The 15541-nt window shown below is 44.0% G+C and overlaps 1 protein-coding gene and 1 pseudogene across 3 annotated transcripts in view; one reads left to right on the forward strand and one right to left on the reverse strand.

Moving 5' to 3' along the window:
- The window catches only part of WNT5B (Wnt family member 5B), a 105251-nt gene that overhangs the window by 26757 nt on the left and 62953 nt on the right, over nucleotides 1–15541 (reverse strand). The gene's annotated exons all lie outside the window — the stretch shown is intronic.
- Nucleotides 10113–13244, forward strand: LOC112808642 (large ribosomal subunit protein eL20 pseudogene; annotated as a pseudogene).

Here is a 15541-nt window from a genome sequence, read left to right on the forward strand (position 1 = left end):
ACTACTGAATTGAAATAAAGAATACTGATGAGAGTATATCTTCGTGTAGCTTTGGGGAGAGCCCACACTATTTTTATGCTCATCTCCAAGGTTCCGTTAGGTGCTTGGAACAGGTTTGATATCCGTGGGATCCGGCCATCTTGCAAATACATGTCATTGATCAAAAAGAGTCACCACTATTGAAGAAACAAAGAGCTTGAAGTACATTTACCACCTAGAATGAGTCAGTAGAAATACATGCATTAAAATTATCAAAAAATATATAGTTAATAGTAGAAATAGGGGCGCCTGGCTGGCTCAGTCAGTGGAACATGTGACTCTTGATCTCAGGGTTGTAAGTTTGAGCCCCACGTTGGGTATAGAGATTACTTAAAAATAAAATCTTTAAAAAAGAGTAGAAATAATTAGCAATAACTTCTGCATTCCTGGGTTTGTATGTATGTACACATATATACATATGTTTGCCCATGAAGTAACTTTACCCCCATATGCTGTCTTTCCACTTTGGACCCTCAGAGCTATTCGTGGTGGAGCTCACTTGATAGTCACTGAAACCACACACAGCTTGACTATGTCCTCCAGCCTCCACTGCACTAAGATATCGTCATGTGACTGAGTTCTTTCTAATGGAATGTTAGAAGAAATGATGTCTACCACTTCCATGCCTGACCCATAAAATCCACCAACAAGCAGTCCTCCATGCTCACTTTCCTTCTTTCACCTTGATGCAGATAAGATGGTGGCTTTCAAAGTGAGGGCTGAGGACAGAGTCATTAAGACAGAAAACACCCAGGTCCCAAAATTACCCCTTGGAGAACTGCCTGCCAATAAGGAACATGCATTTTGCCTTCTACTTGGGCTAGAAACAAACTTTGATGGCTTTAGAGCCAGCCCACATTTGGGTGTGTGCTCATTACAGAAGCTAACATTAGCTTAACTAACACAAACTCTTACAATCCTCTCATTCTACCTTGTATTATGTACTTTTAAAGAAAATCCCCTTTGCGGGGGCACCTGGGTGGCTCAGTTGGTTAAGCATCCAACTCTTGGTTTCAGTTCAGGTCGTGATCTCAGGGTTGTGGAATTGAGCCCAGCATCAGGCTCTACGCCCATCAGAAAGAAAATCCCCTTTTTGGACTGTAAACATCCCATTTTTATTTATAGTTGCTCAAGTGGTTTCTAAGACTATCAAAGAGACTTCAGTTGTAGGGGTGCCTGGGTAGCTCAGTTGGCTAAGCATCTGCCTTTGGCTCAGGTCATAATCCCAGAGTCCTGGGATCGAGTCCCATATCGGGCTCCCTGCTCAGTGGGGAGTCTGCTTCTCCCTCTCCATTTGCCTCTCCCCCTGCTGGTGCTCTCTCTCTCTCAAATAAATAAATAAAATCTTTTTTAAAAAAGGACTTCAATTGTAGATAAATTGCTATTCTTTTTTTTAAATTGCTATTCTAATTAAAAATATATAGAGGTATCCAGCCACTCAGTCGTATGAGGACAGATTGAGCGAGGGTAACAATGCCTGAATTCCTGTTCTTTGAGGTCTAAGACATTTTGTCTGTCTAGAAAGACGGTAAAGCACAACATCCTTGAGGTATTAAAAAAGGAAAAAAGTTTAATCCTATGTTAAGCTATTTTACCTACAAGAAGATCTAAATAACAACCCATCATATTTTACTAATGCAGTCCCAGCTCTTCCTAAATGTGTGACCCTAGACAGGTCACACAGCTGCTCTGGGTCCTTGATTTCTCAATGATGTAATGAAAGGCTGAACTATGTAATCCCTAACGTCTTGTGCTGCCCTAACATCTCTGACGTCTACTGACCAGTCAACCAACCCAGTGAAATTGGCTCATTAAGTACATTGGGCAATTGAATGCTCTTTCAAAATACATTATTTTTAAGAAAGTAAAGCCTAATAAAACATTACACTAGGGGGCACCTGGGTGGCTCAGTTGGTTAAGCGACTGCCTTCAGCTCAGGTCATGATCCTGGAGTCCCTGGATCGAGTCCCGCGTCGGGCTCCCTGCTTGGCGGGAAGTCTGCTTCTCCCTCTGACCCTCCCCCCATCTCATGTGCTCTCTCTCTCTCTCATTCTCTCTCTCTCAAATAAATAAATAAAAATCTTAAAAAAAAAAAGCTTTAAAAAAAAAAAACATTACACTAGGTTTTAATTTTAAGTGACAAAAGTTAAGATATTTGGATAGTGCTACTTAAAAGAATCTTTTCTCATAATAGGTAAAAATGGGCATCCGATTTTAAACTACATTTCTTTGATTATTAGTGAGGGTACACTTGTATTTCCTCTTTTATCAGTCATTTAGTTTTAAGATTAGAACACTTGCAGGAGGATCACGTTATTGCCCGCATCTCTCCACCAGTGGGCAACTAAAGGGGCCTAAATTATCTTCCCCACAACCGTCACCAGCTCAACGGACTGAATTGGAGGACTCCTAGCACTGGTTCGTTTCTGTGCCTCCCCGAGTCAGCCTGCCTTTCATTATGTGTTCAATTCAATGGAAGAAAAGTGGTTGCAAGCATAGCATTGTGGGGTTTCATATTTATTCTCTTTCTGTGACAGCCGCATCCAATTTTCTTCCTTTGAGAAGTCAAAGGGGTTACAAATTCCGCTCAGGACCTGGAAATCCAGCTGGGCTGTTTGAGCTTCTTTCTGCTTCTCCATGAATTAAAGATTCTACGGAGAGGCCCTATACCAACAATGCTGCTAATGACATAAGAGGCAGATGGGTCTTCAAACCCAACTGGCCAAGGAGACCCTGGGCTTTGCCTGGCTAACTCTCACGCAAAAATTTGTTTTTGTCAAAAGAAACCCGGGAACGTGATATGTGCTAAAGTGACACAGGGAACGAAGTGTTGAATCAGAAGGCATGTTTTGGCTCTGCTGCTTCTCCGAACCTCACCACGCTCTGTGGCCCGGCACCGTCCCCACATCAGCCTTCTAGTGATCTGCGTCCAAGTGACGCAGTGCGTGTGCCCGAATGACCGAAGAAACCAACTCTCTCCCGCCATCTGGGTTCTAGCAGCAAAATAGAACAAGACTGTTGGTTTCAAAAGCATTTAGAAATTCCGTTTCAATAAAATAGTTTAAAAAAACTGACAGAGAGGGAAATTCTTTTTTTTTTTTTTTTGAAGGTTTTACTTATTTATTTGTCAGAGAGAGAGCTCCAGAGATCGCACAAGCAGGGGGAGTGGCAGAGGGAGAGGGAGAAGCAGGCTCCCCGCTAAGCAGGGAGCCCGATGCAGGGCTCGATCCCAGGACCCTGGGATCATGACCTGAGCCGAAGGCAGACACTTAACAGACTGAGCCACCCAGGCGCCCCTGGAGAAGGAAATTCTAATGAGGATTCTCTGTAAAAACTGCCCAGTAGCCAGTGCGCTGAGTTGAAAGCAAGGAAACATTATCAGCAGGAGGGCTGTTGGATCGCTGCCCTGGAGCACAAATAAGGGAGGCGTGTCCTTGCTCTTCTGCGCAAAGGGCCTTGCCATTGCGGATGTCCCTGTCTGAGATGGCAGTAAGAGGCAGACAGCCGGGTCTGAAGCTCGGCTAGGCCACAGACAAATGTGCGTTAATGGCACATGGCATCACCATGGTTTGCGTGACTTCCTGGCCGCATCAGAGAGGCTGCATTTTTCTACTCCTATGTAGCACATCCACCATACCATGGAAAGCCACGGGAGGGCACCCATGGATGGAAGCAAAACAGGAATGTAAAAACGCATCCCAAGGACAACATCCAGCTGAAGATGACCAGGCCCCTAGGAATGTTTCGGTGGTAAACATGTTCATGTTTGCATCAAGAGATACCACACATCCAACCCTAAAAGGCCAATATCAACCACCAAAAAGTCAATGGAAAACAGCACAGTGTAACATAGCAAGTATAATGTGACCTGATTTGGTTCAGTAGGGAACAGCATGGAACGGCGCGCAGCAAATGATAGAACTCTTGCATTTTTCCAGCATTAAGAAAACAATTCTCAAACACTGAGGCAAACCCAGAAATGTCTGTGTGCTCTCTATTCCTGCTCCTTCCTTGCCCCCAGGTTGTTTCCCCCAACACGGATTCATTCACTGATCCATTCTTTAGAGAAACAGTTTCCTCTGCCCCTCTCTCTCCCACTCTACCCCCCACCCCCAACATATATTAGCCAAAGACAAATGGTCAGACTTAGAGGCAATCTCTGTTGAATGCTGACTGCATCCACTGTACCAGGGGCTGCAGGACAGGCAGGAGTGGAGGCTTGCAGGTGAGGCGTAACAAAACAGACACAATCCTCGCCCTTGTTCTGCACTGAGAGCAGCCGGGCAGGGAAGGTCCAGGGACTGAGTGACAGTTACAAGCAAGACAGCGCTGTGCAGTTGAGGGGTAGCGCCAAATTCCCATCCCTGTTAAATTCTAGGCAGCAGCTGCTGCAGAATCTCTACCTGTTTGGTTAGCCTGGTGAACAAACAGAACTTGTGATAATTTGTATGCAGAGAAGTAAACTTTCCCTGACCCATTAAACCCCCTCTGACTTAAACAAACAGCTTTTTTTTAAATTGAAACAAAACAGAGAGAAAAATGCACAAATCTTAAATATACAGCTTGATGAATTTTTACATCCGTACACACCCACGAAACCAACACCCAGATCAAGAACCATTTAGTCATGAAGCACATCAAATTGATATGCTACAGAAAAATGCAGGAATAGAATCCAGTTGGATCTCTAATGTATCTTTTAAAAGCTGTGTTGTTGTTGATTTTATTTCGATGTTTAGAGAGAGTTTATTCTTTTTTTGTGAGCAGGAGGGGGGCAAAAGGAGGTCCACTCAAGCAGGAGCTAGGCACACAGACACTCATTCAGAATAGAATTTTCTACTTGTTTCGGAGTCTTTCAGGATCCCTAACATTTATGAAAAGTTTAAGAAAACATTCAGGCTCCCACCTACTGCTGACACATATTTGCATCCCCTATGTTTAGGAACAGGGTGTGAAAGCAGTTTAACTTTTATTTGTAATCTGGGTGCCTTCTCTTGCATAACACCACAAACTTAATTCCCGCCAACTTTTTTTTTTGCAAGTCATTTCTTTTCCATGGTAGAACAGCAACGGCAGACAGTGTTATTTTCAGGTCTTCAATGCTCCCTTTCCAGCTTTGTCTTAGAATTCATTTCTTTTTTTTTTAAAGATTTTATTTATTTATTTGTCAGAGAGAGAGACAGCACAAGCAGGGAGAGTGGCAGGCAGAGGGAGAAGCAGGCTTCCCGTTGGGCAGGGAGCCAGACGGGGGACTCGATCCCAGGACCCTGGGATCATGACCTGAGCTGTAGGCAGACGCTTAACCGACTGAGCCACCTAGGTGTCCCTAGTCTTAGAATTCAAATGAACAGAATAAAAAATAAAACTTGAGGGGTGCCTGGCTGGCTGAGTCGGAGGAGCATACGACTCTTGATCTTGTCATGAGTTCCAGCCCTGCGACGGGTGTAGAGATTAGATAAATGAATAAAATTAAAAAAAAAAAAAAAGTATGGGATGCCTGGGTGGCTCAGTCGGTTAAGCGTCTGCCTTCTGCTCAGGTCATGATCCCAGGGTCCTGGGATTGAGCTCCACATCTGCTTCCCCTCTGTCCTCTCCCTGCTCATTCTCTCTCCCTTTCTCTCAAATAAATAAATAAAATCTTTAAAAAAAGTAAAAACTTAAAAAAATAAAAATAAAACTTGATTTTTTAAAAGGTTTTATTTATTTATTTGACAGAGAGCACGAGAGAGGGAACACAAGTAGGGGGAGGGGCAGAGGGAGAGGGAGAAGCAGGCTCCCCGCTGAGGAGGGAGCATGATGTGGGGCTCGATCCCAGGACCCCAGGATCATGACCTGAGCCCAAGGAGACGCTTAACGACTGAGCCACCCAGGCGCCCTAAAACTTGATATTTTTAAAAAAGCGAAACCAACCAACCAACCAACCAACCAAACAAACAAAACCCTCAGTTTGGAACATGATTCCCACATCAGACCTGAACAGCCAGCCTTCTCCCAAAGCTGTGGATAATTTAAGATGATTTAATGTTAACCATATGATTCTTTACATTGGTCAAGGATTAAGAAGTGCTCAAATTTTAAGCATTTAGTATCTTACGCTATAGAACACAGAAAAACTTTAGTTAGCATATTAATCATGTAGTAGCTACAACTTTTTGCCAGTTTAGGACACCTTACAGACTTTTTTTTTAAGTTTATTTATTTATTTATTTAAGATTTTCCTTATTTGTCAGAGAGACAGAGAGTGCGCATGCACACAAGCAGGGGGAGCGGCAGGCAGAGGGAGAAGCAGGCTCGCTGCTGAGCAAGGAATCATGACCTGAGCAGGGGGCTGAAGCTTAACCTACTGAGCCACCCAGGTGTCCCTATTTATTTATTTACTTACTTATTTTTAATAATCTCTACACCTAACATGGGACTTGAACTCACGACCCCAAGATCAAGAGTTGCATGCTCTTCCGACTGAGCCGCCAGGCACCCCCAGAATGTGGTTAATAAATGCTACGCTTGTATTGAAAATTATGATAATGAGGATATTAAATGTAGCATACTAAAGCAAATATGCAGTCTCTATAGTGATGCATTACAGACTAAGACCTGTTGATGATGAAATCATAATGCAAGCTAATTCAATTTTAGCTCTGTCAGCTACATTTCTTAGTTTATACATCTTTTTCGAACTGTGCCAAACTTTTAAAATTTATAGGTTTAAAATCAGAAAAATGGAGGACTAGGCTGAAAAAGGATCCCAAAGATTGTTTTCCATTTTCCCATAGAACTTTGTCACTACCATGCTTGGGTGACACACATAATCACTCTATCTAAAATAAAATGTTCTCTAGTCCTCCCTTATTGCAGTTAAACCAATTAGCAATCCTAACCACTTAGTAGCATAAGTGATCAAATTTCTACGTACTTCTGCCAATGTCTAATTATCCTTCCCACTGTACACATCGAGTACAAAGGCAATCCTGAGCATGCACCTGAGTGGAGAATTCAGAGATGCTCTGCAGGTCCTAGGAAAGATGCACTCAACCTCAATTGTCCCCGGGACCCTGAGAAAATCATTTTTTTTTAAAGATTTTATTTATGTATTTGACAGAGAGAGACACAGCAAGAGAGGGAACACAAGTGGGGTGGGGTGGGGAGAGGGAGAAGCAGACTTCTCACAGAGCAGGAAGCCCGACGATGTGGGGCTCAATCCCAGGACCCTGGGATCATGACCTGAGCCAAAGGCAGACGCTTAACAACTGAGCCGTCCAGGCGCCCTGAGAAAACCATTTCTTTATTTTACGCTTTATTTTCTCCATTTGCAAAACAAACAAACAAGTGTTGCCATGAAATGTCCACACAGTGCTCTCAGAGCTGTAAAGTGAAGGTGTCATCTAATTACTAAGTTTTGTCATTGTGCCAAAATGTTGACAACTCCAATTTCAGTTTGTGCCCTCACCCAGCTAAATCAAAGAATTCTCAATAGTTGCAACAGTAGCCACTGATTATTTGAGTTAAGTTACTTCAACACTTTGGCCTTAAATGGTAAGTGAAATTTAAAAATAAAAAGTAAACAACAAATAAAAAACCTCACTGAATTCTAGGCCTGGAAACTGAGAGTTGTTCCAAATTTAGAAAAATTTGGACAGGGTTTTTGTGCTGTTTTCATGTCCCTCCCAGAAGAGGGAAAAGCAGTGCTTGGTATTACTGACATCTTTAGGAATGACTGGTATTCAGGAAAACAGCAGTATCACATGATGTAAAGATCTGATTTTTATCTCCTAACCGTCTTTCTTCTAGGGTGTGAAGAGTTAATTCTGGCTATTTTCTAAACCTTTAACCCTACCGTCTTGGCAGAAAAGGGAACTGTGAGCTCTGCAACAGGGCCAGGGCCGGTCCCTCAGACTCTACTGGGTCTGGCATTATGTAAGAAATGTAAATGCTCTGGTTCATCCACATAGAACTTTCCAGAAAAGCCTGGCCCCAGTACCTTTTCAAAATAGGAATCACTTTCAAACTCCGGGTCAATAAGGCTTTAGACAGCAGAGTCCCAGGCCCAATGTGGAGTAACAAACCAGTTCTGAGTGAGATTGATGTTGATCCCTCCTTGCCTTTTGAAATATTTATCAAGATATGACAAACCTATGAGGATGACCTTCACCAGCAGAAAGAACCACAGCCTCAGGCTATGGAGAGGCAGGAAAGTTAGCCTTCCATTCCAGGGTGGTGAAAGCCTGGAATGTAGCCAGCCTTTGTTAGCCCCACCGTCTGTGCTTACTTCCCTTGGAAAAGAGAATTGAAACTGGCCAAGAATATTCCTTCTCCACTCCCACTTCAGCCCTCAGTACTGAAGCTCTGGAAAGAGCTCTAGATGCAGTAACTGTCCCGTCCCACAAATACCAAATAGTACTTGATGAAAACTGGTATGTAGGAGGCTCACTTGAAACCAACAACCTTCCATCCTCCCTTCTGTCTGAATGTTCGGCTTTTCCTGCCTCCCCTTCCTCCCAGCCAGGAGCAGGCTAGTCGTTATTTCTGGTAGCGCGTTTTCCTTCCTTCACACCCTCCCACTCTCTTCGTGCCCTGGGCCATGCCCCTCTTCTCTCAGCCCTGCCCCTCCGTGCCCAAGTCTTCCCCGGGTTCTGCTCCCTTGAGTCTCATTTGGAAGAAGCACTGAGTGGGCTGTTCCATGGGGAAAGGGATAATGGGGAAGTAGCCACTAGAGGGTGACATAATTACACACAAGTGCATTCCTTGGGGACCATAGGAGGCTAGAGCCAGCCAGGCGTCCACCTCTGGGCCTGGAGGTGTAAAATGGATGGTCAGTGTGTCTACCCAAAGCATGCACACTCACACATGCTCTTGCTCTCTCTCTCTCTCACACACACACATGCATGATCACAAATACTGACCTACCTTGGCTAGCAAATCAACCAGGGTCTTCCAGTGTTTTGCATGAAAGTCACACCTAGTGACAGTCCAGTCACTAACTCACTCACGGCTAACCATTGTTTTCCCGGACCCCTCCTTCTTTGGTGTCATATAGAAACTGCATCCTAGCAAGGTAGAACAATTAACATACACTGTGAAGGCAGCAAAGCACAGTGATTTAGAATGTGGTCTCCAGATCTAGACTAAGTTCAAATTCCAGTTCCGCTAGCTGTTTGGTCTTGAGCAAGTCACTTCTCTGTGCCATAGTTTCTTCGTCTGTAAAATGGAACTTTCTTCATAGGGGGTACAGGTTAGCTGTTGTGAAGGACAGATAAGTCCGTATATGTAAAGACCTTAAAAGAAAGTCTAATGCACAATAAATGCTCCATAAATATTAGATATTTTCATTATGGTCAGGAAGTGTACTAGGAGGTTACATGCATTATCCCATTCAATTCTCCCCAAACTCCCAAGACACAAAAATCACTAGTCCTATTGCACAGACAAAAAAACCAAGGCTCCAACTGGTTAAATAACTTGTCCAAAGTCACAGAGCTTTTAAGTAATAGAGTCAAGATTTTAAACCAGGACCTGTCTGACTACAAAACCTATGTTTTTTTCACGGTATCACTGGGGGAAAAACGCAGTCATCATGAGCTTATGATCTAAAAGATAAAAGATGAGTGGGGGAAACATAGCTTTTTTTCCTATATTTTTTTATTCTACTAAAAAGGGAGAGCCTTTAGGAAGTATAACTTAATAGAAGTTTTATTTATTTTTTTAAGATTTTATTTATTCATTTGAGAGAGAGACAGAGAAAGTGCAAGCAGGGGGAGAGGCAGAGGGAGAGGGAGAGGGAGAAGCAGGCTCCCCGCTGAGTGGGGAGCCCAACGTGGGGCTCCATCCCAGGACCTGGAGATCATGACCTGAACTGAAGGCAGATGCTTAACTGACTGAGCTACCCAGGTGCCCCCTAATAGAAGTTTTAAAGCAGGAGAAAGAGAACTGGGTAGTAGGAAGTTGCTCACCAGGGGTTGTGGGTGCAGTGATCCGGGGTCAGCGGCATCAACATCACCTGGGAACTTGTTAGAAATGCCAGTTCTCGGCCCCACCCCAGACCTTCTGACTGAGAAGGCTTCAAAGGCCTTCGATGCATGCTCAGGTTTGAGAACCACTGCTCTAAGCAAAAGTGTGAGATTGGTCGTGAAAACACGTTGAAGGCAACAAGTTGGACGTTCCTCCAGCAGAAGAAGAGTGTGGGACTACTGGTGACTGAAGGAAAGATGCTTCTCTTCCTGACTTTGGAGGAGACAATGAGTGCAGAGAGATGGATGGTTTGCTCTAACTGAAAGATCATTTTATTATGCACTGGCACTTTTGCTGTTTCCGCTCCTTTAACCAGCACATTTCTTAAAAACAGGAAATAACATTAAAAAAAATGTTTTAACTGTTAGCAAATGTATATCTATACAATTTGGGGGCACACCTGTGTGGGGTTTTTTTTTTTTTCCCGCAGTGCATTTATCAAAGAAAAACCAAAATAGCATTCATTAGATCTCTCCTATGTGCCAGGTTCTACACTAGGCCCTTCCTTTCCTGTGGATTCCCGCCCCCCCTCAGGGAATTTGCACAACGTTTCTGTAAACAGGAATTACTTTCATTTTATAGAGGAGGAAATTGAAGCTCAAAGAATCTCAGTCACTTTGCCAGAGGCCATGTGTCTATAATGTCAGAGCTAGGATTCCAATGCCCAACTTCAGACTCCGAGTCTGGTGGAGATTGAGCTCATGGGAACAGAGGTGATCTAAGGAGCCCCCATGTCCCAGGCATTCAAGGGAGACACACGGGGAAGCCACCCTTGCCCCTGGGCCTTTTTTCTGGGGCCAGACAGAACATTGACTGGCTCCTCTTCTCCATCCCTGACTGGATGTGTGCCATCAACCTCTACTGTCTGAGAGCAGAGAATTGGGCAAATGAGGAGAAAGACTGCCAATTAAGAACATTTAAAAAAAAAAAAAGAACATTTTTTTTTCCGTTTTCTTTTCTTTTTTTTAAAAGCATTTATTTATTTATTTATTTATTTGAGAAAGAGAGAAAATGAGCGGCGGGGAGGGGCAGAGAGAGAGAGAGAGGGAGAGAGAGAAACAAACTCCCTACTGAGCAGGAAACCTAATGCGGGGCTCCATCCCAGGACCTGGAGATCATGACCAGAGCCAAAGGCAGGCGCTTAACGACTGAGCCACCCAGGCGCCCAAGAACATTTTTGTTCAAGGCAATCTGGTTTGTAAAAACAGTAGCAAACTCCAAGCCATGAACTTAAATTTCCTGACTTCAGATACTGAATTCCAATTCCAGATAAATAAGAGTTAAAGTTTCCTTGTTCTTGAAGAGAAAAAAAAAGCCAAAAATTCTTTGAAAAGGTGATTTTTAAAATTAACCTAACTGATGCCTCAAGATGAAAGAACCATAACAAAGTATGACAATGCAAAGTATTACTGCTAGTAATGTTTTTATTTTTTTCTAAACAAGCAAGGAAAAACTTCAGCCTGTTCTCTGAATAAGTTTCCACCCTATGTAATGACCTTCCTCCATCAACACCTGCTCATCAATTCTAGGCTTCCCTATGGTGACCCTCTAAATTGAAACATTTTATTTCGATCACTCTGGTGGCACTGGAACACCAGCAAAGAGCCACTAGGAGCAGGTGACCTGGAGCTCATTGCCTGAGCTCTTAAAGGCAGAAACACCACTTCCACATCTTTATCTACTTCAACGCACAGAGCAATACACAAAAATTGTTTTAACGTTTCCTAAACTACTGACTGACTGAAAATCTACCTTGTTAGGTGTTCCCTGCCCTGGAAACAGCTGTATTTACAACACAACTTATTATTATTATTTTTTTAGAGTTGTTATATCTATCTGCTTTATAACAAGTACCTAAAGTTTGTTTTTTTTTTTAACAAGTACCTAAGGTTTTTGTTAATATTAACAAATGACAGCTGATATTTGAGATTATTCTATCAAAGTATTTCTAATCCTTTGGTTAGGTGCCTGAAAATATGAAAACATACATTAGAGTTAATGCTCGGGGTGCCTGGGTGGCTCAGTGGGTTAAGTGTCTGCCTTTGGCTCAGGTCATGATCCCAGAGTCCTGGGATCAAGTCCAGCATCTGGCTCCCTGCTCAGTGGGGAGTCTGCTTCTCCCTCTCCCTCTGCTACTTCCCCTGCTTGTGCTCTCTGTCAAACCTTTTTTAAGGATTTTACTTATTTATTTGAGACACACAGAGAGAGGACACAAGCAGGAGGAGAGGCAGAGGGAGAGGGAGAAGCAGACTCCCCACTGAGCAGGGAGCCCAATGCAGGGGGCACCCTCTCTGGGTCAAATCTTTAAAAAATAAAATAACTAGAGTTAAGGCTCAGAAGTTGCAAATTACAAATGGCAACTCGTTTCCAGAGAAGGAGGGAGTGACCATTCATGGGGGCGGGGGTGTAATCATTAGTAGCACCCCTTTCCCTCTCATGAGTTTTTCCAGTTTGGACAACAAATTGCACAGTCGCCTTTCGTGGGTGACGGCGAGAGCAGGGACGGCACCCTGAAGGCCTGGGCGCGCTGCCTGCCCACCCCAGACGCCACACTGCGCCCCTCTATCGCGTGCGAATCTTTGCACTTCGTCATGGGGTCGCCAAGTCCCCCTTCTGGTGCTTCGTGTCTCAGCGGAAGAAGATGAAAAAGTCTTCAGGGTAGGGGCGGCTCAGTCGTTAAGCGTCTGCCTTCGGCTCAGGTCATGATCCCAGGGTCCTGGGATCGAGCCCCACATCGGTTCCCCCGGTCTTTGGGAAACCTGCTTCTCCCTCTCTCCCACTCCCCCTGCTTGCGTTCCCTCTCTCGCTGTGTCTCTGTCAAATAAACGAAAATCTTAAAGAAAAAAGGAGTCTTCAGGGGAACTGTCCAGTGTGGACAGGTGTTGGAGAAATCCCCCCTGGCGGGTTTGGAACTTCGGGGCCTGGCTGCGCTGCGACTTCCAGAGCGGCGCCCGCACACGGCCTGTACCGGGAGTCCCGGCACCTGACCACTGGGGGCGCTGTCACCAGTGCTACCCGGACATGGGCGCCCACTGGCTCCCCCATCGTGAAGGTGGAGGAGCCTGCAGCCAGCAAGTGCCCCCATCATGAAGGTGGAGGAGCCTGCAGCCAGATCAAGTCCCCGCTGCCCCACCGGGGCCTGTGGCGCCAGCACAAGCCACACTTCACCACCAAGAGGCCCAACACCTTCTTTTAGATGCAGAGCCTCCCTGTCCCCAGGTCAGCCCAAATAAATTCCTTGGGAAGCCCCCTCCCCCCCAAATAATAAAAATAAAAAATAAAGTGCACAGTCACCCTAATGAGAGGGCTCTAGCTACCCAGACCCCAAGCCCTGGTTTTTATTGTGGTGGTTAAAGCCCATGTTTATAGAATATAGCAAACTAATAATTTGGGAAGAGTAAACAAATAGTTCAGGGTATTCCTTGCAGTTTGTTGACAGAACAATTTTCACCTATTTTTTCCCTTTTATTTACATCTTTATTTCAAAATGTTCTATTTAAACATTTTTTTAAAAAGATTTTATTTATTTATTTGAGAGAGAGAGAATGAGAGATAGAGAGCACCAGAGGGAAGAGGGTCAGAGGGAGAAGTCGACTCCCCGCCGAGCAGGGAGCCCGATGTGGGACTCGATCCTGGGACTCCAGGATCATGACCTGAGCCAAAGGCAGTTGCTTAACCAACTGAGCCACCCAGGCACCCTATTTAAACATTTTTAAAAAAGATTTTATTTATTTATTTGACGGAGACACAGCAAGAGAGGGAAAACAAGCAGGGAGAGTGGGAGAGGGAGAGGGAGAAGAAGGCTTCCCGCTGAGCAGGGAGTCTGAAGCGAGACTTGATCCCCGGACCCTGGGATCATGACCTGAGCCGAAGGCAGACGCTTAACGACTGAGCCACCCAGGCGCCCCTATTTAAACATTTATAATTACAGTGAAATACATATAATGTAAAATTCACCATCTTCACTGTTTTTGAGTATATAATTCAGTAGTGTTAAGTATATTCACATTGCGCAACAAATCTCTGGAACTTTCCATCTTGCAAAAATGAAACCCTATATCCAATAAACAATTCCCCATTTCTTCCTCCTCCAAGCCTCTGGCAAACACCATTCTACTTTCTGTTTCTTTGATTATTCTACATACCTCATATAAGTGAAATCATACAGTATTTGTCTTTTTGTGACTGGCTTATTTCACTCAGCATTATGTCCTCAAGATTCCTCCACCATGTAGCTGTGCCAGAATTTCCCTCCTTTTTAAAGCTGCATGTAGATACCACATTTTGCTTATCCAGTCATCATGATGGACACTTGGGTTGCTTCCACATTTTGGCTATTGTAAATAATGCTATGAAGATGGGTGTACAAATATCTCTTTCAGACCCTGCTTTCATTTTGGGCGTTATAAACCCAGAAGTGGAATTGCTGGATCATACCTATGGTAGTTCTATTCTTAAGTTTTTGAAGACCCATCATACTGTTTTCCACAGGGGCTCATCCTACATTCCCACCAACAGTATGTCAGGGTTCCAATTTCTCTACGTTGTCACCAACACTTGTTTATTTTCTGTTTTATTAATAGCAGCTATCCTCATAGGTGTGAGGTGCTATCTTATTGTGCTTTTAATTTGCATTTCCCTAACAATTACTGGTGTTTAGCATCTTTTCATATGCTCGTTGTCCATTTATATATCTTCTTTGGAGAAATGTCTATTCAAGTCCTTTGCCCATTTTAAAATCAGACTATTTGGGGCGCCTGGGTGGCTCGGTCGTTAAGCATCTGCCTTTGGCTCAGGTCATGATCCCAGGGTCCTGGGATCGAGCCCCGCATCCGGCTCCCTGCTCCGCAGAGAGCCTGCTTCTCCCTCTCCCTCTGTCTGCTGCTCTGCCTGCCTGTGCTCTCTCTGTCAAATAAATGAATAAAATATTTAAAAAACAAAAATAAAAAAATAAAACCAGGCTATTTGTTCCTTTGCTGCTGCTTAAATCTTTTATTTGCAATCAGTGAATCAAGTCCTCGCCCTCTATTATCTTTAATATTCTCTAACCAAGAGGTGCCCCAAGGTATTCTCTTGTTTAGTAATACTAGAAATGAAAAGAATGTTGCTGTCAAGAAATCTTGAAGTTGGAAAGTAGTTGGAAAGGTACCATTTTATAAATCTCAGATATCCATTGCTATTGGTTGTCCAGACTCTTGGAGAAGTTTTGATATGCCTGAAGTCTTTCATAAAGATATTATGTTATTACTGCTCTCATTCATTTCAGCTCAACAAATTTACAGGGTGCCCGCTACTACGTAATGGACATTGTGCCATGGATACTTTAGAGTTAATATAAAACACACACAAGGGGTGCTAGGGTGGCTCAGATGGATAAAGGACTGACTTGATTTCAGCTCAGGTCATGATCTCGGGGCCCTGGGATCAAGGCCCAAGTTGGGCTCACCATTCACTGGAAGTCTGCGTCTCTCCCTCTTCCTCTGGGCCGCCCCCCCAC

Source organism: Callorhinus ursinus, unplaced genomic scaffold (assembly GCF_003265705.2).
Source record: "Callorhinus ursinus isolate GAN/ISIS: 27379988/994484 unplaced genomic scaffold, GSC_fseal_2.0 scaffold74, whole genome shotgun sequence".
NCBI lineage: Eukaryota > Metazoa > Chordata > Mammalia > Carnivora > Otariidae > Callorhinus > Callorhinus ursinus.